This window comes from Chiloscyllium plagiosum, unplaced genomic scaffold (genome assembly GCF_037043375.1).
Source record: "Chiloscyllium plagiosum isolate Xiang-an unplaced genomic scaffold, Cpla_swu_hap1 HiC_scaffold_13, whole genome shotgun sequence".
NCBI classification, from domain to species: Eukaryota; Metazoa; Chordata; class Chondrichthyes; order Orectolobiformes; family Hemiscylliidae; genus Chiloscyllium; species Chiloscyllium plagiosum.
In genome coordinates, this window is record NW_028270151.1 from 26,790,159 (window position 1) to 26,814,910 (window position 24,752).

At 41.5% G+C, this 24,752-nt stretch overlaps 1 pseudogene; it reads right to left on the reverse strand.

Moving 5' to 3' along the window:
• Positions 1-24,752, reverse strand: part of LOC122556107 (scavenger receptor cysteine-rich type 1 protein M130-like) — a 151,274-nt pseudogene that overhangs the window by 92,992 nt on the left and 33,530 nt on the right.

A 24,752-nucleotide genomic window follows, 5' to 3' on the forward strand; every position in this document is an offset into this window, starting at 1 on the left:
CCCACATTACCAAGATATTTTTACAGGCCTGGATTGCATGAGGATGTGTTTGAATTTTGTCAGGCATTTCATGCCTGTCAGGTATTTGGAAAACCTCAGGCAGAGATAAAAATCAACATTCTTAATACACATTCCAACATTTGAGGAACCTTTTACCAGAGTTTTAATTGATTGCGTAGGACCCCTACCAAAAACAAAAAGTGTGAATCAGTATTTGTGACCAGAACAGTTGTGTCTACTAGATCTCCAGAGACTAGTCTCTGATGTAGGAGCATGGCTAAAAGGATTGTCAAAGAGTTACTCTTTTTGTAAAAATAACGAGACCAGCCACAGAGATACAATTGGATCAAGGATCAAATTTTACATCAAAGTTATTCAAGTTATGTATTGTTTCGGAATAAAGCAATTCAAATCCACTGCATCCCAGCCAAAATTGTAAGGAGCACGTGAACGATGGCATCAAACTATAAAGTCCATTTTGAGGGCTTATATTCAAGACAATCCAGAGAATTGGGAGAAATGAATTCAACTTCTACTTTTTGCAATTATGAAAGTACCTAATAAATCAGTTAAATTTAGTCCTTTTGAATTAGTTTTTAGGCATGAGGTGAGACGACCACTGAAATTAAATAAGGAAAAATTGTTGAGTCAGAGTTCAGAAACCACACATTTGGACTGTGTGTCATTTTTTAGGGAAAGATGGAATAGGGTGGGTGAGTTAGTTGGACAGCAATTGAAAGTAGCATAGCATGTGATAAAATGGGAATCAGACATCAGAAATTCACAATTTCGTAAGTGGAGGTAAAGTGTTAATGTTACTTCTTGTAGTTGAAAATCTTTAAAGGCAAGTTTTAGTGGATATTATCAAATCAAAAAGGAAATTGAGGGTGAAGTGAATTATTTGAAAAATCTCACAGCATGTGTCATGTGGATGTGTTCAAAAGGTATTTTGAAAGGGAAGGAAACCAAAAGGAGAATGTGGTACTGGTTACAATACAGAGTGAAGAACGAAGTTCAGATGACTATGAACTGGACATTCCTCAAATTAAATTGGACAATAAAGAAAGTTCTCAAAAACTGGGAGAAGTGATGGAGTTATTTTCCAGAGGAAATTGAAATAACCTGAAAGAATTAATAATCTCAGTCATGTGAGGAGATATATGGGAATAATCTGAAAAATACTGATCTGATTATGCATAATGTAGATATAGAAAATGGTGTTCCAATTAAGCAACATCATTATCGATAGAACTCTCTAAAGTTGGCTCTGGATTAGTGGTGCTGGAAGAGCACAGCAGTTCAGGCAACATCCGAGGAGCAGTAAAATCGACGTTTTGAGCAAAAGCCCTTAATCAGGAATAAAGGCAGAGGGCCTGAAAGGTGGAGAGATAAGCTACAGGAGGGTGGGGATGGGGAGAAAGTAGCATAGAGTACAATAGGTGAGTGGGGGAGGGGATGAAGGTGATGGGTCAGGGAGGAGGATGGAGTGGATAGGTGGAAAAGAAGATAGGCAGGTAGGACAATTCATGGGGACAGTGCTGAGCTGGAAGTTTGGAACTAGGGTGAGGTGGGGGGAAGGGGAAATGAGGAAACTATTGAAGGCCACATTGATGCCCTGGGGTTGAAGTGTTCCAAGACGGAGGATGAGGCGGTCCTCCTCCAGGCGTCTGGTGGTGAGGGTGCGGCGGTGAAGGAGGCCCAGGACCTCCATGTCCTCAGCAGAGTGGGAGGGGAAATTGAAATGTTGGGCCACAGGGCGGTGTGATTGATTGGTGCGGGTGTCCCGGAGATGTTCCCTAAAGCGCTCTGCTAGGAGGCGTCCACTCTTCCCCAATGTAGAGGAGACCACATCGGGAGCAACGGATACAATAAATGATATTGGTGGATGTGCAGGTAAAACTTTCATGGATGTGGAAGGCTCCTTTAGGGCCTTGGATGGAGGTGAGGGAGGAGGTGTGGGCACAGGTTTTGCAATTCCTGCAGTGGCAGGGGAAGGTGCCAGGATGGGAGGGTGGGTTGTAGGGGGGCGTGGACCTGACCAGGTAGTCACAGAGGGAACGGTCTTTGCGGAAGGCGGAAAGGGGTGGGGAGGGAAATATATCCCTGGTGGTGGGGTCTTTTTGGAGGTTGTGGAAATGTCGGCAGATGATTTGGTTTATGCGAAGGTTGGTAGGGTGGAAGGTGAGCACCAGGGGCGTTCTGTCCTTGTTACGGTTGGAGGGATGGGGTCTGAGGGCGGAGGTGCAGGATGTGGACGAGATGCGTTGGAGGGCATCTTTAACCACGTGGGAAGGGAAATTGCGGTCTCTAAAGAAGGAGGACATCTGATGTGTTCTGTGGTGGAACTGGTCCTCCTGGGAGCAGATACGGCGGAGGCAGAGGAATTGGGAATACGGGATGGCATTTTTGCAAGAGGTAGGGTGGGAAGAGGTGTAATCCAGGTAGCTGTGGGAGTCAGTGGGATTGTAAAAAGGAGCCTTCCACATCCACCAAAGTTTTACCTGCACATCCACCAATATCATTTATTGTATCCGTTGCTCCCGATCCGGTCTCCTCGACATTGGGGAGGTTGGAGGCCTCCTAGCAGAGCACTTTAGGAAACATCTCCGGCACACCCGCACCAATCAACCACACCGCCCTGTGGCCCAACATTTCAACTCCCCCTCCCACTCTGCCGAGGACATGGAGGTCCTGGGCCTCCTTCACCGCTGCTCCCTCACCACCAGACGCCTGGAGGAAGAACGCCTCATCTTCCACCATGGAACACTTCAACCCCAGGGTATCAATGTGGCCTTCAACAGTTTCCTGATTTCCCCTTCCCCCACCTCACCCTAGTTCCAAACTTCCAGATCAGCACTGTCCCCATGACTTGTCCTACCTGCCTATCTTCTTTTCCATCTATCCACTCCACCCTCCTCCCTGACCCATCATCTTCCTCCCCTTCCCCACTCACCTATTGTACTCTATGCTACTTTCTCCCCACCCCCAACCTCCTCTAGCATATCTCTCCACCCTTCAGGCTCTCTGCCTTTATTCCTGATGAAGGGCTTTTGCCCGAAACGTCGATTTTACTGCTCCTCGGATTCTGCCTGAACTGCTGTGCTCTTGCAGCACCACTAATACAGAATCTGGTTTCCAGCATCTGCAGTCATTATTTTTACCTCTCTAAAGTTGGAGTCAGTTCAAAAAGTGATTGAACTCTTGCTCAAAGACAATATAATCAAAGTGAGTTGCAGTGTATGGAGTTCACACATAGTAACAGTATCAAAACCAGATGGTACCTAATGATTATGTGTGAACTATCAGAAAGTCAATATATTTACAAAATCTGAATCAAATCCTATTCCTCATTTGGAAGACTGTATTAAGATGGAGAAGCAAATTACATTTCTAGGTTGGGCTTACTGAGATGATATTGGCAGGTACCTTTATTCAAAAGAGTGAAGGAAATTTTGGCTGTTTTGACACCAAATGGACTGTAATGGTTTAAAGTCATTTACATTCCGTATCAAAAATATGTCACACATTTAACCTATTAATTATTTTTTGGGGTGGCACGGCGGCTCAGTGGTTAGCACTACTGCCTCACAGTACCAGGGACCCAGGTTTGACTCCAGCCTCGGATGACTGTCTGTGTGGAGTTTGCACATTCTCCCTGTGTCTGCGTAGGTTTCCTCCAACAGTCCAAAGATGTGCAGGTCAGGTGAATTGGCCATGCTAAATTGCCCACAGTGTTAGGTGCATTAGTCAGAGGGAAATGGGTCTGGGTGGGTTACACTTTGGAGGGTCGGTGTCGACTTGTTAGGCCAAAGGGCCTGTTTCCACGTGATAGGGAATCTAATCTTAAAAATAAAACTTTAAAACATTTCAAAGACAAAACAATAAAGTCATTTTAGGATTACCCAATTTTGGGGAGTGCATTGATGATCTGGTGATTTCTAGTCATCCAAGGAAGGAACATTTGCAACATCTATCAAAATTGTGAGATCGACTTCGGTAGGCGGGCTTGGTGATAAACCTGGCTAAGGATGAGTTCACAAAAACTCAAGTTGTGTTCATGGGCTATATAATTGAACATGGAAAGATGGCCCCAACTGATGTGAAAACAATGGTGATGGAGCAGTTTCCCAAACCATCAACAAAGAGGGAAGTACTACAATCCTTGGGTCTGAGTGTTTTTGTTGGAAGATTGTATCAAATTTTAGCATTGTAATTGCACCACTGACTGACTTGTGCAGAAACTTTCAGTGGATGCAGAAATGTCAGAATTCAGTTGACAGCATGAACGCTGTGTTAACCACTGTCCTCGTGTTAGTCACACCTAATTAAGCAAAGCCATTCAAGTTGACTATCGATGGAGTGATGCGGCTGTCAGTGCTAAACTCTTGCAAACTGAGAAGATAGACAAACCTATTAAGTATTTTTCCAGAAAACTGAATAACCATCAACAGAAATATTCCATAATTGAGAAGGAGATATTGTGCTTACTGTAGGCATTGAACATTTCTACTTTCATATTGCCACTAATGTGTCTGAGACAATTGTATACACAGATCTTAACCCCTTAAAATATGTGGAAAACTTAAGGATAAAAATTCCAGACTGTTGATTTGGAGCTCAATATTTCAGCCATTCAATTTGAAAATTGTACACATGGAAGGACAAGAGAACACAATTGTCAATGGATTATCACAACTTTGATTTAGGAAGTCAGTTGGTGGTGGGAAAAACAATTTGAACTGGATGTTTGCAGTGAACATTTGCATGCTTTGAGTGAAAGTAATGTACTGTATTGCAATCTACGAATAGTGGAAGATTAAATATTTTTTAAAATGAAGCTTTCTTTCTGGTTCATTATTTGAAGGGGGAAGGTGTGATGATATTATGGTTTTAGGAGCATATTTTGATGTTTTATTTTTAGTTTTAGTTTCTCAGTAGCCGTTTTTGGGGTCTTGAAATTGGGTTTTGGAGCTGCAATACATCTCTCCCTGCTACTCTCTTTCTCTCCGAGAAAATTCTCTTGATGATTTTCCTGCTGGACTAGAGAACTGCATGTGAGACAATCTATTTTACTGAATTTGCCTTTTTAAATGTGTATTTATGTGACGTTACTATATTGAAACAGTTACTGTTTAGTAGTTAAATAATTATATTATTCTGTTAAGGTTTCCAACAGAGTTATGTAATTCCAATTTCTTTCTTTCTTTTGATGCATTTGAACTGTTGTATATGAAGAAGGTGTGTTTTGCTTCAAGATTGGTAGTTTGATCAATCAAATTTCATCTGGAAGACAAAGCCTGGCACTTGGCTTTAAAATAAGGTAGAAAAATAGCCTAAACCCTATCTTCTTAATATATTTAGAGAGGGGTTTGTCTGGTTTATAGCAGTCTTGCACTCAGCTGAACTAGGATGTAAGAAACGCGATACTTTCAAAACAAAAAGTGTCATAGAGATAGCCAATATCTGCTGTATCCTGATAGCAATGCCCTGACCAATGGCTTTGTGCGTGGGAAATCATGTCTCACAAACTAGATTGAGTTTTTTGAAGAAGGAACAAAGAGTATTGAAGAGGGCAGAGTGGTAGACGTGATTTCTATGGACTTCAGTAAGGCGTTGGACAAAGTTCTCCATGGGAGACTGATGAGCATGGTTAGATCTCATTAAATACAGGGAGAACTAGCCATTTGGATACAGAACTAGCTCAAAGGTAGAAGACAGAGGGTGGTGGTGGAGGGTTGTTTTTCGGACATGGAGGCCTGTGACCAGTGGAGTGCCACAAGGATTGGCATTTTGTCATTTATATAAATGATTTGGATGCAAGCATAAGAGGTACAGTTAGTAAGTTTGCAGATGACACCAAAATTGGAGGTGTTGTGGACAGCGAAGAGGGTTACCTCACATTACAACAGGATCTTCACCAGATTGGCCAATGGGCTGAGAAGTGGAGATGGAGTTTAATTCAAATAAATACAAGGTGCTGCATTTTGGGAAAGCAAATCTTAGCAGGATTTATACACTTAATGGTAAGGTCCCATGGAGTGTTGCTGAACAAAGAGACCTTGGAATGCAGGTTCATAGCTCCTTGAAAGTGGAGTCACAGGTAGATAGGATAGTGAAGAAGTGCTTCCTTTTATTGGTCAGAGTATTGAATACAGGAGTTGGAAGGTCATTTTGCGGCTGTAAAGGACATTAGTTAGGCCACTGTTGGAATATTGCATGCAATTCTGGTCTCCTTCCTATCGGAAAGATGTTGTGAAACTTGAAAGGGTTCTGAAAAGATCTACAAGGATGTTGCCAGGGTTGGAGGATTTGAGCTATAGAGAAAGGCTGAATAGGCTAGGGCTGCTTTCCCTGGAGCGTCGATGGCTGAGTGGTGAGCTTATAGAGGTTTGCAAAATTATGAGAGGCATGGATAGGGTAAATAGGCAAAGTCTTTTTCCTGGGGTTGTTGAGTCCAGAACTCGAGGGCATAGGTTTAGGGTAAGAGGGGAAAGAGAGAAAAGAAACCGAAGGGGCAACTTTTTCACACATACGGTGGTGCACGTATGGCATGAGCTGCCAGGGGAAGTGGTGGAGGCTGTTACAATTGCAACATTTAAGAGGCATTTCGATGGGTATATGAATAGGAAAGGCTTGCAGGGATATGGGCCAGCTGCAGGCAGATGGGACTCGATTGGGTTGGGATATTTGGTCAGCATGGATGGGTTGAACTGAAGAGTCTGTTTCCATGCTGTACAAGTCTATGACTCTAATTTCTCTGACAGGTCTGAGAATGAAGATGGCCTGTTAACTATCCCACTTGCCTCATCTTTGTGCCAATCATGCTCCAACGAATCAGTACCCACTTCTCATGCAAACTCTTCAAGTCTGTTTCTTGTGCCCTCGTCTAATGAATGCAAGGTAAAAAGTTTCAAATGCTGGTCTCCTTTCAACAATGTTTAAAGAAAATTCTCTAATTGTCTAATGTCCTTGCATATTGTGTCTAACTAACATGTGACCACATCCTTCCTGCAAACTGTAAGAATTGTAGATTAGCAAGATTAGCAGGAATCAACCATAATACTTCTGGAGCAGAGCTTTTAAGATTAAATTAACCAACCTTTCTGAAAGCCTCCCTGTAATTCTGCAGCCAAAGCAATTGACACAGCAATCAAAAGAATAACAAAAACACAAGGGATGATGAAGAGAGGAATTCTTTGCTGGTTGAAAGGCACTGTGAATTCTTGATGGCCTGTAATTAAAAACAATTACTTGTCAGTGAAACTGGACAAGAAGCACGTAATCTGGCAGGAACTCTGTTATTGCATTCGTTGTTACAGTTACTTAGATGTATTAGTTCAATCCTGATTCAATAGGGTACTCAATCTGAATTTTGCACTTTCCATTTTTTGAACAACATTTGATTGTAACCTGGTGTTAGGCACCAATTGCACTAAGTAGAAATATTGGGAAATACAGCAGGTTGTAGCATGGATGGGGAAATAATGTAAAAATATAACTTCAGTGTGAGGAAAGAGATATATATTAAAGATTAAAGCTGACTTCTAGAGAACTGACAAAGTAAATGGGGCGGCACAGTGGCTCAGTGAGATTAGACTAGATTAGATTCCCTACAGTATGGAAACAGGCCCTTCAGGCCCACAAGTCCATATTGAACACTCCGAAGAGTAACCCACCCACACCCATTCCCCTACCCTGTGTTTCTCCCTGACTAATGCACCTAACGCTATGTGCAATTTAGCATGGCCAATTCACCTGACCTGCACATCTTTGGACTGTGGGAGGAAACTGGAGCACCCGGAGGAAACCCACACAGACACGGGGAGAATGTGCAAACTCCACACAGTTACCTGAGGCAGGAATTGAACTCAGGTCCCTGGCACTGTGAGGCAGCAGTTAGCGTTGCTACCTCACAGTGACAGGGACCCATGTTTGATTCCAGCCTTGGGCGACTATCTGTGAGAAGTTTGCACTTTCTCACAGTGTCTGTGTAGGTTTCCTCCAGGAGCTCCGTTTTCTCCCACAGTCCAAAGATGTGCGGGTCAGGTGAATTGGCCATGCTAAATTGCCCATAGCATTAAGTGCATTAATCAGAGAGAAATAAGTCCGGGTAGATTACTCTTCAGAAGGTCGGTGTGGACTTGTTGTGCCAAAGGGCCTGTTTCCACACTGTAGGGAATCTAATCTAAATGTTGCAGAAAACAGAGAAACCTCCAAATGGTAGATGAATTGAATTGTGGCAAATAGAACTCTTATGGGTCTGGATTCAGTCATACACTTTGGACATTTGATTTGTAGATTTGATTTATAGATTAGAGTATCTTCTAAATGAAGGAATTATGATGAAATGATTACTATTGGTAATACACAAAATCTAAGAACTGGAGAATTCTAGAAGTTGTAATATAAGTTTAGGACACAGATAGAACAAATGAGAGCATAGAGTGTATTGAATATAAAGATCAGTGCAGTAAAATCAAGATTCAATTTAAAATGGCATACCAGAGCATATCAAATTGACATCTTCTTTATGTTCACAGTCATGATTGGCCATTACTGACAATTGGCAGTCCCACAGGAATAATTCACTCCCCTTGCATTTAATTTCATCAATCCATATTGTGCCATTTCTTCTTTCAAACAGCACCTCTTCCAGAGGTGAGATTGGAATACCACAGTTTAAATGCCGACAGATCACAGCAGCATCCTGCTTATCCCAGGAATCATCACAAACTGTTCCCCATGTACCATTGATGAATATTTCAACTCTTCCAGAACAATTATTAAATCCTGCAGCCAGCTGCAATTCTGCAGAAACAAAAGTTGTGTGTGAGAATTTGAAGTGTTTTAACTTGCAATTGAATATAATTGCTTTGTTTGCCTTGTTCCAGGATTAAGAAAAAAAAATGACACAGGGTGTACCATCTACAAAGTACATTGCAATAACTTATCAAAACTCCTTCAACAGCACTTTCAAAACACATGACCTCTGACACATATGTAGACAAGGTCACAAGGTCATATGTATAGTGTACCAGCAGCTAAAATGCCACTCCAAGCTACATACCATCTTCAAATTCATCTGCTATCATCTTTCCTTTTTGGTCGCTCAGTCAAAATCTTCTACCTCCCCTAGATAGCAACACTATGTTCCTGCATCCCAAGGACTGTTGTCGTTCATGAAGACAGATCATTACCCCACTCTCTTCAAGAAATAGGACAAACAAGAAATGCTGGATGAGCCAGTGACAGCCTGGTCACGTGATGTGAATTTTTAAAAATTCACAGCTCTGGGATAATTTGCTGCAATCCAAAAAATAAATAAGTTGACCAATTTGTACAGCAGAAGATAACTGTTTCCTCATGTTTAAAGAGAGATCATTTAAAACATGGAAATGGAGCCTGCTGAGTGTAATTGAAAACTTGACAGTTATGTTGAACTTTGCCAGATTTCAACAGTCCTGAACAGAGGCAATATGTTCATTCCAGTGTGAAATACTAAATAAATGCAGTCTGACAGCTGATGCTGTGTTGTTTTGTTCAGACTATTTTTCCCAATATTTTGTCCCCGGATTAATCTTTCAACCATTTCCATTAATGAGTGATACCAAATTATCAAGCGTTTGATGCTATGTTCCTGTTACTACCACTAGTATAACCAATCCTGATGGGTGTGATACCAGCTGGCAATTGAAGACAATTGTGCACTATACTTAACTCAGGCATTTGCACTCGCTGCTCTACATTAAATAATTGGTCGGAAAAAGTGAGGATTGGAGATCAGAATCAAAAAGTGTGGGACTGGATAGAACAGCAGGACAGGCAGCATCCGAGGAGCAGGAGTTCAACATTTTGGGTACAAGCCCTTCATAACATTCCTGATGAAGGTCTTATGCACGAAACATCAACTCTCCTGCTCCTCGGATGCTGCCTGACCTACTGTGCTTTTCCAGTGCAACACTTTTTGACATGAAATAATTGGTATTAATGATGCAAAATAATTGTAAAAGTTGAAATGATGGACAGATTGTAAAGAACCACTTTAGTATTGATATCAGAAATTTCACAAAGAAACAAAAAAGGAATCCTACTGCATGACACTTGTTCATATCCATATCAACAATTACCAAACTTTTCTGAAGCTGGTTGCGTTTTACTGTTCTTCATGTCTCCCACATTGCGTATTTTCCTTGGAATTAGTTCTAAAAAAGAAACATTTAGTTACTACAGCAACAAGTTGTGTTCATACAGCACACTAGATGTCCCAAGCCACTTCATGGGACCACAATACATAAAACAAAATATAACACGGAGGCAAAGAGTAGATATTGGATCAGAAGATAAAAGTCATGGTCAATTGGGGTCAGATTTTAAGAGGTATTGTAAGGGAGAAAAGAGATGGATAGAAACAGGGTGGTGAAGTGAAAGAATTATGAAGCTGAGGACCTAAGCAATTGAAGACATCTCTATGCAGCAATTGTAATTGGACATGCCCAAGAGACCAGGCTTACTGGATGGCAGATATGTAGGAGAATTATAGGGCTGCAGCAGTTTAAAGTAATAGGGAGTTGTCAAGTAGTGGAAGCAATTATGAACTGGGATGAAAATTTCAAAACAAAATGTTGCTTGACCAGGAGACCATAGAGGTGAGGGAACAAAGATATTATCTGGACACTGACAATGAAAGCGTGAATAACAAATTTGAGAATGACAGAAATATTAAAACATTGGTGAAATATTTCACGACAAAACTTTTCCAATTGCACTTCTTACCTGAACAGATAACTCCAACATCTTCCTGGTGGTCACAATTATGTTCACCCCATGGTGAAGATGGACATTGCCACAAGAACATATCATGCAAGCGACAGTTCACATCATCGAGCCAGATCGGTCCAGAACCGCTTCCAAATGTAACATCAACATCCACAGATTGGGCAGATCCACAGCTGAGCTGTTTACAAACAACTTCCGCATCCTCCATATCAAAAGAATCAGCACAAACAGTCCCCCAGGTCCCATTGTAGAAAACTTCGACTCTGCCCTGACATGGGTTTGCTCCATCCTGCAGCCTAACAGCTCTGTGGTCTGTAGAACAAACAGTGAATTTTAACCTGAAACAAAGTCAGATATTGCTGGAAAAACTCAGCAGGTCTGGCAGCATTTGCTGAAAGGAACCAGAGTTTCTGTTTCAAGTCCGATGACTTTATCAGAACTGATCGCAGCTTGGAAAAACTGAATTTTTACGATGAAGAACAGATTGGGGATGGGAGAAGGGAGAGATGAGTGAATAGATGGAGATGGAGATGGAGCCCAGAGAGAGAGGTGTGAAAGAGTTTGGTCAACATGGAGATTATTGACAGGCCAGGAGAGAAGATAAACTGAACAATTGACCTTGAGAGCCAAAGAATGGAAAGTCTGTGCTGAAAGCAAAACCTTGCAGTGTGATAATAGGCGCAAGAGTGGGTGAAAATGGGTTGGCTGTGTTAAAAGCAATCCATGTTATGACACGACTGATTATGGGGATGGGGAAGAAATATCAAACAATGAAATCAGGCTGTAAAGTTATTGAATTTGATACCGAGTGCCAGAGACTACAGGATCTCAAAGTGGAACATGAGATGTTTACTCTGAGGCTCACTGGAACACTGCTGCAGGTCTGTATCAGAAATGGGACCATGTGGTGATGTGCTGAAATGGCATGCAGTTGGACGCTCTGAGTCATTTAAATGAACAGAATGTTGGTGTTCTATGAAGTGGTCACCCAATTTGCATTTCATGTTGCCAATGTAGAGGAGACCACACAGTGGCTGAAGTTGATTAGATTGAATAAAGTAAAAAAAAATTGCTGCTTAACCTGGAAGGGATGTCCTATGGTCTTGGATGAGGAGGAAGGAGGAGGTAAGCAGGTGTTACACCATCTGCGATTGCACAGGAAGGTAACATGGGAATGTAAGGACATGTTGGGAATGAAGGAGGAGTGGACCAGAGTGTCCCAGAGGCAAAGGTAGTTTTGGAAAGCTGAGATAGAAGAGGAGGTGAAAGTATGACTTTTTGTGGCATCCTGTTGGAGGTGTTGGAAATGACAGCTTACAATCCTTTGGAAGTGGAGGATGGTGGGATGGTAAGTGAGGACTGGGGAACCTGTCATATTTGTGGGAGGGAGGAGAATGGGTGAGGGCAGAAGTGCTGGAGATGGACCGGGCATCTCTGAGGCTACAGTTGCAGAGAATCCTTGATTGAGGAAAAAGTGGGCATTTTTGAGGCCCCCAAGTGGAAGGTGACATCATCACAACAGATTCAACATAGATAGAGAAAATGGGAGAATAAGATGGCATCCTTACAGAAAGTAGGATGTGAGAACATTTATTCCAACCAACCGTTGGAGCTGGTTAGTTTGTAATGAATATTAGTAGCACCTCCCCCCACCCCAAAATGGAAAGGGAGTGGTCAAGGAAGCAAAGGGAAGTTTTGGAGCAGAACCAGATGAAGGGAACAGCATAGTGGAAATTGGAAGCGAAATTGATATTTTTTCCCAGTTCAGAATGAGAGAGGGAAGCAGCACAATGATGTCATCAATTTTTCAAAAAAAAAGAGTTGTGAAAGGTTTCAGTAATATTTGAACAGAGATGTTCCATATGTCCCACCAAGAGCCAAGTCTAACTGGGACCTGTGCTGGTAATCATAGCCACATCATTGTTCTGAAGAAAGTGAGAGGACTTCGAGGAGAAGTTGTTCAAAGTGAGGATGAGCTTGTCAAAGCAGATGAGGGTGGTGATTGGGCCGCAACATCATGTCTAGCCCACAATTCATTGAGGTGGAGTGCACATTGACTAAACTAAGACTTTTGCTGAGGACAGAATGTTCAGTATCAAACTTTAACCTTCTGTTCAGTTGACTGAATTGTTCAAATCAATTGTGCAATCTAAACATCTGTTCAAAAACAATGACTACTTTTAAAATGAATTCAAAGATAGCAGTTTCCTCCACCCCAGGACAATTAGCTTAAAAATATAAAAAACTTAGAAGATGTTCCACTGTCTGAAATTTCCCATATGTTATCTTTATGTGAGGTCCACTACTTTTCATTTTTATAAATGATCTGGATATGAGAATAAGAGGTATAGTTGGTAAGTTTGCAGATGACACCAAAGTTGGAATGTAATTGAGAGTGAAGAAGGTCACCTCAGATTACAACAGGACCTTGATCAGATGGGCCAATGGGCTAAGAGGTCCAAGATGGGGTTTAAATTTGATAAATGTAAGATGCTGCATTTTGGGAAAGCAAACCTTAGCATGACTTATACACTTATGGTAAGGACCTCAGGAATGTTGCTGAACAAAGAGACCTTGGAGTGCAGGTTCACAGCTCCTTGAAAGTGGAGTTGCAGGTAAATAGGATAGTGAAGAAGGCGTTTGGTATGCTTTCCTTTATTGGTCAGAGTATTGAGTACAAGAGTTGGGAGGTCATGTTGCGGCTGTACAGGTCATTGGTTAGGCCACTGTTGGAATATTGTGTGCAATTCTGGTCTCCTTCCCATTGGAAAGATGTTGCGAAACTTGAAAGAGTTCAGAAAAAAATTACAAAGATGTTGCCAGGTTTGGAGGATTTCAGCTATAGGGACAGGTTGAATAGGCTAGGGCTGTTTTCCCTGGAGTGTCGGAGGCTGAGGGGTGACCTTATGGAGGTGTATAAAATCATGAAAGGCATGGATAGGATAAATAGACAAAGTCTTTTCCCTGGGGTGGGGGGAGGAGAGTCCAGAACTAGAAGGCATAGGTTGAGAGGGGAAAGCTATAAAAGAGACCTAAGGGACAACCTTTTCATGGAAAGGGTCGTATGTGTATGGAATGAGCTGCCAGAAGAAGTGGTGGAGGCTAATACAATTGCAACATTTAAAAGGCATCTGGATGGGTATATGAATGGGAAGGGTTTGGAGGGATATGGGCCAGGTACTGGCAGGTGGGAGTAGATTGGGTTGGTATATCTGGTCTGCATGGGCAAGTTGGGCTAAAGGGTATGTTTCCATACTGTACATCTCCATGACTCTACAAGTGAACCAATGGCCTTTTCCTTAATTAATGCATTAGGCCACACATTGAATTATTCATTGATTACCAGGAATAAATGTGAATATCAATCCGTGCCCAGTTTTTTTGAAGAGTTCCATTTGACAGGACTGGAAATGGTAAATATTTTAAAGGACATATTACCTGAGCAGATAACACCAGCATCTTCTTTATGATTGCAGTCACTGTCACTCCATGACTCCATCAGACATTCCATAGAACAGAATCATTCACTCCACAGTCTAACCAAATAGGCCCCACTCCTGGACCAAACCAACTGGAAACTGTTGCAGTTAGAGCTTGTCCACATTTCAGTTGGTTACAAACAACCTGGGCTTCTGCTAAATCCCAGGAATCATCGCATGCAGCTCCCCAGCTTCCATTGTAGTAAAGTTCCACCCTTCCAGCACAGTCACTTCCACCATCCACCAGTCTTATCTGAATTTGATCTGAATGACAGGAATGAAAAAGAATTGATGAGAATTATCAACTGCAACTCCTCACAACATATGCTACAATGCTACAAATAATCATGGGTATGAAAAAGAAAAGTAAAATGACTAATTTTATTATTTTAATTTACAGAGCTCAGCTCCATCTGAACCTGCTTGAGAAATTAAGCCTGAGTTTAAAATCCAGTTTCTTTACATAGGCGTCATATTTCAGGTCAGCATTTTTTTTATCTGTCTCAAAGATAAAGGTCTTGTTGATTAGCTGGGTGAAATATTCGGGCGCACTTATCGCCAAAATGAGACTAATGGAAAGTAAACATCCATGCAGAAAAGCTGTCAATCTTTCTTTGCACACTTCATAACTATCTAAGGATAGTTACGGCTCAGAAAGAAAAGATTCGAACTAATAGTGCTATGGTATTCAGGATTCATCATCGATACCAATCACACTATTTTCTTCTAGCTCCTTCTATCTCATATGCACACCTACTTTCCCATTTCACCAAACAGTGGACAGACCTACCCGTTCCACGTGTTTGTAGACACCCTGTTAGAACATAAGATTCTCCTGAATATTGCATTAATGTTATTATCGACTCTGCGGGCAGCAGGACATTGGTTAGATATGAGGAAATAAAGAAGGTCATACCAGAGCACACCACTCCCACGTCATCTCCAATTGATGACTGCTCCGATTTTGTAAAAGTGCAATTCCAAAGGAAGGGTTCACTCCCGTTGCACCTGACATTACTGAGCCAGGTCGGTCCGGTGCCTTTCCCAAACTTCAAGTGGTTGTAAATGCTTATTGCAGAACCACATTTCAGCTGTCTGCACACCACTTCTGCTTCATTGAAATTCCACTGAGTGTCAGTCACTCTCCCCCAGACACCGTCATAATAAACCTCTACACGGCCTTCGCACATGCTCTCTCCGTTCGCCAATCGTAACTGCCAATCTTCACCTGTAAGAATGCAATTTTATAATCAACGTTCATGCAATGTTTCAAAATAGACAGCAACTGAACATAAGCTATGACCATTAATCTTATTGCACAATTTATCTATTCCCCCAGTTAATGAATAGAGAATAGAAAGCGGGAATAGAAAGGAGGCAATAATTGAAATGTAGAGATCGTCAGGAAGATTAATGTTTCAAAAGACTTGGTCAGAGCTGCTGTGCTCAGATGGACAGGGTCTTTCCGAGCGGGGAAGATGTTGTCAATTTATTACTTTTATTATTATTTTCAGGGATGTAGCTACCACTGGAGAGGCCTGGTGACGGTTTGTGACTTCCATTAATCTTGCAATCCTATTCTGCAGGTAAAGACATATTTTACCAAGTAAGTGTGGTGTGCGAGTTGAAAGGCAATTTGCTGGTGCTGGTGTTTTCCTGCGGCTGTTGCCTTTAATTCCATAAATGATGGATGTCTCGGACTTGGAAGTTGCCGATGGAGCTTTGATGAATTGTTGCAGTGAATCTTTGGAATAACAGATCTGTTCCATATCGATCTGATATAGCGTATTATTAGTTGCATATCATGACTGAGGATGTCCAATAAGAGAGGGGTTCGTCTCGTATGACCATGTCGTATATGAGAAGGAATAGGCCGTTTGGCTCATTGAGTCTGAGCTGTCATGGGATCACGGCTGGTCTGTTTCTCAATCAGGCTCTCCTGCCTTCTCCAGGTAACTCTTGATTCACTTACTAATCGAGAACCTATCTATTCCTTTCTTAAATGCACTCAAGGACTTCACTTCCACAGCCCTCTGCAGCAATGAGTTTTACAGAGTCGCCACCAAAGTGGCCAAAATGGGTGATCTACAGGGCACTTCTGGTGTTATGTGTCAGCCTTTTCCTTTATAGTTGAGCATATCAATCATTGCCAATTGGAATGTTTTTGTAATATCTTCAAATAGCTTTTTGGTTAATTTTCCAGAATTCCTGACAGGAATTGACAAGGCTACAGGGGTTAATCTGATCAATTGTTTAACTTCACTTTGTGCTTTTGATTCTGTGGTTTAGTATGGCACGTAGCCTTATGCTGAAGCTTCTCAAGGTTGCACCCTCATCCTTAGGTGTATCATTTATTGTTTATTCTTCTGCAGTCCTCATTAAGAGGGTGGCGGTCATCTGCCTTGAAGGTAATGGTACAACGAAAGGTATGGCATACCAGACGTTTACTGTTTGTGGTGAAATGAAATATTGCTGCTTATTATGGATGTCCAGCCAAAGAGTGTGGTGCTGGAAAGCACAGCCAGTCAGGCTGAGAGATAAATGGCCCATTTATCTCTCAGCCCCCTTGGCCCACAAGCCTCATTCCTGATGAAGGGTTTATGCCCGGAACATCAATTCTCCTGCTTCTCGGATGCTGCCTGACCGACTGTGCTTTTCCAATACCACACTCTTCCACTCTGATCTCCACCATCTGCAGTCTTCACTTTCTCCTTATGGATATCCAGTTTTGGGCTATTTGATTTGCCCTGGAACAAACCAATTGAGTGCTGTATTAGTGACAAACTATTGTTGAGGGCACCCTCTCTGCAAAGATGGCATTTTCCACAATAAGAAGTCCATTGTAGTTACAGGGACCAATATTGCCATTGATCGGTGCATCTGAGTTGAGTAGATATGTTTAGGTAATGTGCTTCTCTTGTATTTGTTCCCTTATTACCTGCTGCATGGCTAGGTCTTCACAACTGGCCAAGCATCCTCTCTCATGATGGCAGTGACAGAAAGTTCACTACACACATTGAAGAAATCAACACAGAGTGCTTTTAATACTCTCCTATCGGACTGAAATTTGGTAGACTGTTAACTGAGTCAATAACAATAATTCACTAGAAGAATAATTTTCTCAGAACATTTGTGGAAAGTAAAGTCGTCATGTGTACTTTCCATACCATATTAAAAGGGTCCTGTTTTAATAAGGTGTTGACCGATTAAACAAACAAATTTAAGTAAGCACAAGTACCTAAAAAGTGTTGCATTCATTCTCTAAATAACTTTCTATCATTTAATTATTCATGGTTGCTTTGTGTTTGACTTAAAACTATAAGTCTTGTTTCCATGTACCCTCTTATCCCTGGATAGCCAATAATGGTTGGCCTCACACATAAAATTATTATGTTAGCTGGCATCCATTACTACTTTGATCATGGACAGAAGAGAGGGGAACATCCAAACTCCTTCAATACCATAAAGAAAATAATTCTTACATTTTATCATGAATGGCCTGGCAGTGAAATTAATTTAATACCCCTTTTTCCTTGATTCTGGCACCAGTATCTAAATAAAAACTTTCTCAATGTTATCAGTTCCTTTCACAATATCAAAATTCACATAAAATCATTATTTAATTGCAAGGAAAGAAAAATAATTTATTACTGCATGGTCTCTTCCTAATTTAATACTTGGATGCACCAACCATATGCTGTCAACAAGTGATACTCAAATGGTATTCCATTTTCCAGGTGTGCTGGCAGTCTAAACTCTGAAGATTCAATTCAGAATGACAAATAAAAAAAATACTTGGGCTCACGATATGTGTGTTAGTATGGGCTACGAGTCATACACACCCACTTGTGACACCTGCTTCATGGTGGCGAGCTCACATCAACCTAGCATATGGCATATTGCTTTGAAAATTAATTGATCTCTAGTCAGTGTTATATCCAGTGTACCCAGCTGACATAGATTCACAGTTGGGCCCCTCACATCAAATACTCAACAGATTCATTTCAATTTCCTCTGATAACAAAGATAAATTGAAGAAAAATTAGTTACTCTGACACCTTGGTCACCGATATATCACAGGTTAAGCAGAATATGCTATTGCACATTTCCACTCACAAATAAGTAACAATATAATTATCAGAGTAATTGGTATTTCACATTGAGCTCATGCCTACCTGAACAGATGACACTAACATCATTTCTGTGTGTGCAGTCATGGTGGCCCCTGGATGCAATTGGGCAGTCAGTCAAACGGATTTCATTGCCAGTGCAAACGTGGATATAATTCCATATTGGCCCATTTCCCTCTCCAAAGTATGCACCTCTTGGAGTTGAGATTGCAGCCCCACAACTGAGTTGATTGCAGACCACAGCTGCATCTTGTAAATCCCAATGGGTATCACATACTGTGTTCCAGGTGTCATCAAACATTATTTCCACTCTTCCTGAGCAAGTATCATTACCACCAATTAACCGTGGTCTCCTTTTTCCTTTGTCCAAGAACAGTGATCATTTTTCAGTGGATTTATATTCATTTAGTAGACTTCACATTCAATTTCAAAATGTGCACAAAAGCAATCATTCAAATAAGAAAAGAAAAAAAACCTGAGAAACATTAGAAGAAACATACCATGGTGATCCAACATATTCATATCTATCATACCAATGAAACACAGCAGTGCCACAGTGAAAGAATGGGAGTTGCTTTGGAAAAACTGTTGGAACTCCTGTTGGAGAAAGTGTAGCTTATTCTATGTGAGAAGCTCAGAATCTGCTGAGGGAAGAAATTATGTGGCTCTTTCTCTTGTTGCAAATCTAGTCCTGTCTGCATATACCATTGAAGTGAAATTTACTATTAAAGTAAAATTGAAGTTTGTGCCAAATTTATAGACAGATATTAACTTCACTGGAGAGCAGTCATAATAAATTCATTAATTAGCTGGTTTTAGTTGGTTGCTGTAACTCTAGTAGAGTTGGCTTTCTCTTTATATGTTGTAATCTCAATACATGGGTCTCAATGCAACTTCCATGCAATATCACTAGGATAATGAGTGAAGCTGGAAGGAGGCAGCTTGACTGAGCTTGGGAAAAATACACAGACACAGAGATGGCTGCCTGGAGCCATTGCATCACCCGGAATTCCGATTTACACCTCTATTCCAAGAGAACAATCAACCAAACCTTACACTCCAGACTGAAACTAACTTTCGCACCTGAGTATGCAGCTCATAGACAGTATGCAGCCTAGACATTTAGCAGACATTCAACTTCAACAAAATACATTCAAATACATTCTTAACTATTTGCAGCCCACCTGACTTTAAAGAAAGAACCAGTAACACAATGGCAAGCACAGATTTAGCATGAAGATAAGAGGCCCGCATTAGTATAATTGCAGGCCCTGAACTCATCTGAAGGAGATATCCCCACAGCTATCTCCAGACGAGGGATCCCAAGAGCTACTCCCCAACATGTAATTCCAATGGCTATTTCCAAGAACAATCCCTGGAAGGTGATCTTTGAAACCTACTGACACAGACCTGTTCTGAGTCAGGGAAACCAATGGCAACTGACCATGACCAGAAGACCTAAGAACTGACAACCTCCATGTCGTCATTGGAATCAGATTGACCTTGTTAGGTGCATGCTCCCCACTCTCTACACCCGACCCCTTCCCCTTCCACCGCATAAAGTGCAAAATTTGCACAAACACCTCCCCCCTCACTTCCTTCCAAGGCCCTAAAGGATCATATCAACTCTGGCGGAGATTTTCGTGCACATCCACCCACTTCATTTACTGCAGCACTTGCTCTCAATGTGGTTTTGTCTACATCGGGGAGACTGAGTGCCAATTTGCAGAATGTTTCAGAGAATAACTCTGGCCACATGCACCAAACATCCCCATGACCCTATAACCAACCACTTGAACTCCCCCTCACATTCCCCCAAGGATATGCAAATCCTGGCCCTCCTTCATCACCAAATCAAAGCCACCCACCAACTGGAGGAAGAACACCTCAAATACCACCTGTGGACCCTACAACCACATTGCATCAACATTGACTTCACCAGTTTCCATATCTCCCCAGACCCCAACCTATCATAACCGACCTACCTACCGACCTACCTTCCCCCAGCCCCAGCCTCAACCACATTTATCTCTCTGCCCCCTTTCCCATCCACATTCCTGATGAAGGGCTTATACACGAAACGTCAACTCTCTTGCTCCTTGGTTTCTGCCTGTCCTGCTTTACTTTTTGCAGCACCACACTTTGCAAGTCTGTTTCTCCAGCATCTACAGTCACTTTCTCATTGTTAATTATGAAGTTCTTGTTTGGGGTTGTGAACCTGGGTCCATCAGAAAAGCCTTGGCTGATCAATATATCCATTAGATTAGAATCTCCTCGGTTGAAAATTGACTCCAAGCTAACCACAGCCAGTGGTACTGTGCACTAGTGAATAGAGTGACGGGACTCGGCCTCTGTAAAACGGTTTCACTCTAGAAACCATTGACCTGACAAAAACCACAAGGCCTTAGACAAGTCCTGAGGTGAAAGCCAGGCCTACAAAACCACCAAAAGTAAGGAAAACCTTGCACTCACCCAATAAATCCAATACTCGTACCATCACATCAGTGGACTTAACCCAGACTGAAGGCCTGCACAGACCAAAGTCTTTATTGAAGCACTGGGTACGGCAAATGGGAACAACCATCTGTACTCCAAAATTGCACTTTTCCCCAGTGGTGAGCTTAAACTGCTGAGACACCAAAATTTCTAACCTAGCTAGCAGGCAGGTAGTGACACTGCAGGGACCCCAAGGTTCGGAAGCCTGATTAAAGTTTCTGTGATTAAAACTGCTGTTTAAGTTTTAAAACTGTTTAATCTGTGTTTTACTTAATTGTGTTTTTCATTACTGTCCTCTGTATAATTGTTTAGAATTTTAACTTGTATTTACTTGTACTTACTTTTTTTGTATTTAAATACACACCAAGATTCTTTTGCCTAAAATACCTGTCCACTACCTTCTTTATTTCACATTCCCTGAATAAGTCCAGTGTCAGAACCAGGGATCTGGGGGTGATTTGAACCACCTAAAAATCAGCAAATTATTGATTGCAAATCAAAACCTTGCATAATGCAGGGCTATTCGACTGATCAAGCATTACTTACTAACAGTTTTGCGTTTGGATACTGATGAGGATGATAATTAGTCAGTAGAATATAAAATACAGAAAGTGCCAAATCCCTGTCATCATGCTAGGATGCTATGTTCTCTCAAGGTGTCAGGAGCAAGGATGGCACAGAGTGACTTCAGGGTATTATTCTCATGGAGGGTAAATGAACAGGTTATGTTCCATTTTGGTTCCAACATTATTAGATGGGAAGATGAAGTCTGTAACACAGATTGTTAGGGAGCTAGGAAAGAGATTTAAAGAGCGGACTTTGAAAGCAGTCATCTCAGCTACATTCGGTATCACATGCTATTAAAAGTGTTTGGCTAGAGAATTGATGGACAATTAAATGCATCCAAATTTTGAGGCAGATATAACTTGTACAACATTGGTAGGTTGCATCGTATCATAATCAAGGCTATGATCCTGGCTGCAACATTTTTTGCTGCTGCTGACCAGTATTAAAATTAACTTGCTTTTGGATGGAACCCTGAGAGATAGATCAAAATGAAGGGAAGAAAATCTGATTTTTGGAAAAAAAATAGTCAGCAATTTATTTGAAAGACCATGTTAAAGAAGATTTTTCTTCCAATCAGATTGTGAAAAAAAATGTGAAAAAAGCAATTAAACATATTCTATCCATATACACACAGCATTCATGACCAGGTTAATGATTTGAAGCTGTGAATATAGAGATCTGTATGATGTAATGATTCAAGATTCCAGGGTGCCTAAAACTGACGACTAAATGCACATGGGTGTTCATCATTTAGGAAAGATTGGCAACAAAATATTGAAGTAGTTCTTCTGTTTTCATTCTAATTTCTTTAACATTCCATTTTCAAAGTACACTACCATTTCTGAGAAATCTTTCAGTATCATTCTACATGAAGGAAATGTTTTTAATTTGCACCAGTTTCCTATTCTCTGATCTTCTGTCTACACCAGTAAAAGATGTCTTTTTTGACAAGAAAAACAGAAAACAATGGACTTCTTGAACTCTGGATATTGTGAAGTTTTTGATAGCTAAATGGTCTTTGTTCATAAGTGACAAAAAGCCAAAAAATCAGAAGGAAAATGCAATATTGACTCACACCGCAAGGGAACTTAAGTAGAGTTAAGGAGAATCCAAAGGGATTTTACAAATACATTAAGGACAAATCAATGTATCGCAAACAGATAAATCGGGCTCAAATCTTACTGTTAACTAATTGAAAGGTTATTCTCTATTCTCTACACATGATTCTGTCTATCCCATACAGATGGGAAGGCTGTGGTTCAATAGTAATACAAAGTCCCTTGAATAAAAGCAAGACACTGTGGATGCAGGAAATCTGAAAGAAACAAAGAGAATGCTGGAAAAACTCAGCAGCTCTGTGGAGACAGAAACAGAGTTAGCATTTCGAGTCTGGTATGTCTCTTCTTCAGAACTCATTTGGAATGGTACAGCATGGTGGCTCATTGGTTTGCACTGTTGCCTCACAGCGCCAGTGACCCCGGTTTGATTCCAGCTCGGGCAAATATCTGTGTGGAGTTTGCATATTCTCCCTGTGTCTGCATGGGTTTCCTCCGGGCGCTCCAATCTTTTCCCACAATCCAAAGATGTACAGACTGGGTGAATTAGCCATGCTAAATTGCTGATAGTGTTCAGGGATATGTAGGTGCATTAGTCAGGCGTAAATGTAGGGCAATAGGGAAGGGGAATGGGTCTGGGTAGGTTACACTTTGGAGGGTTGGTGTGGACTTGTCATGCCGAATGGCTTGTTTCCATACTGTAAGGATTCTGTGATGATATAAACCTTCTCTTGTCTGAACAACAGGGTAACTAGGGAGAGAATAGGGTCCCTTAAAGATCAGCAAGGCGGCTTTTGTGTGGAACTGCAGGAGATGGGGGAGATACTAAATGAGTATTTTGCATCAGCATTTACTGTGGAAAAGGACATGAAAGAGAGAGAATGTAGAGAAATAGATGGTGATGTCTTGAAGAATGTCCATATTACAGAGGAGGAAGTGCTGGATGTCTTGAAATGGTTAAAAGTGGATAAATCCCCAGGACATCATCAGGTGTACCCGAGAACTCTGTGGGAAGCTAGGAAAGTGATTGCTGGGCCTCTTGCTGAGATATTTGTATCATCGATAGTCACAGGTGAGGTGCCGGAAGACTGGAGGTTGGCTAACGAGGTGCCACTGTTTAAGAAAGGTGGTAAGGAAAAGCCAGGGAACTATAGACCAGTGAGCCTGACATCGGTGGCGGGCAAGTTGTTAGAGGGAATCCTGAGGGACAGGATGTACATGTATTTAGAAAGGCAAGGACTGATTAGGAATAGTCAACAAGGCTTTATGCATGGGAAATCATGTCTCAAAAACTTGATTGAGTTTTTTGAAGAAGCAACAAAGAGGATTGATGAGGGCAGAGCAGTAGACATGATCTATATGGACTTCAGAAAGGTGTTCGACAAGGTTCCCCATGGGAAACTGATTAGCAAGGTTAGATCTCATGGAATACAGGGAGAACTAGCCATTTGGATATAGAACTGGCTCAAAGTTTGAAGACAAAGGGTGGTGGTAGAGAGTCGTTTTTCAGACTGGTGGCCTGTGACCAGTGGAGTGCCACAAGGATCAGTGCTGGGTCCTCTACCTTTTGTCATTTACATATATAATTTGGATGCAAGCATAAGAGGTACAGTTAGTAACTTTGAAGATGATACCAAAATTGGAGGTGTAGTAGACAGCGAAGAAGATTACCTCAGATTACAAGAGGATCTTGATCAGATGGGCTAATGGGCTGAGAAGTGGCAGACGGAGTTTAATTCAGATAAATTGTGAGGTGCTGCACTTTGGGAAAGCAAATCTTAGCAGGACTTATACATTTAATGGTAAGGTCCGAGGGAGTGTTGCTGAACAAAGAGACCTTGGAGTGCAGGTTCATAGCTGCTTGAAAGTGGAGCAACAGGTAGATAGGATAGTGAAGAAGGTGTTTGGTATTCTTTCCTTTATTGGTCAGTGTATTGAGTACAGGAGTTGGGAGGTCATGTTGCAGCTGTACAGGACATTGGTTAGGCCACTGTTGGAATATTGTGTGCAATTCTGGTCTCCTTCCTATCAGAAAGATGCTGTAAAACCTGAATAGGTTCAGAAAACATTTACAAGGATGTTGCCAGGATTAGAGGATTTGAGCTATAGGGAGAGGTTGAATAGGCTGGATCTGTTTTCCCTTGAGCGTTGGAGGCTGATGGGTGACCTTATAGAGCTTTATAAAATCATGAGGGGCATGGATAGGATAAATAGACAAAGTCTCTTCCCTGGGGTGTGGGGAGTCCAGA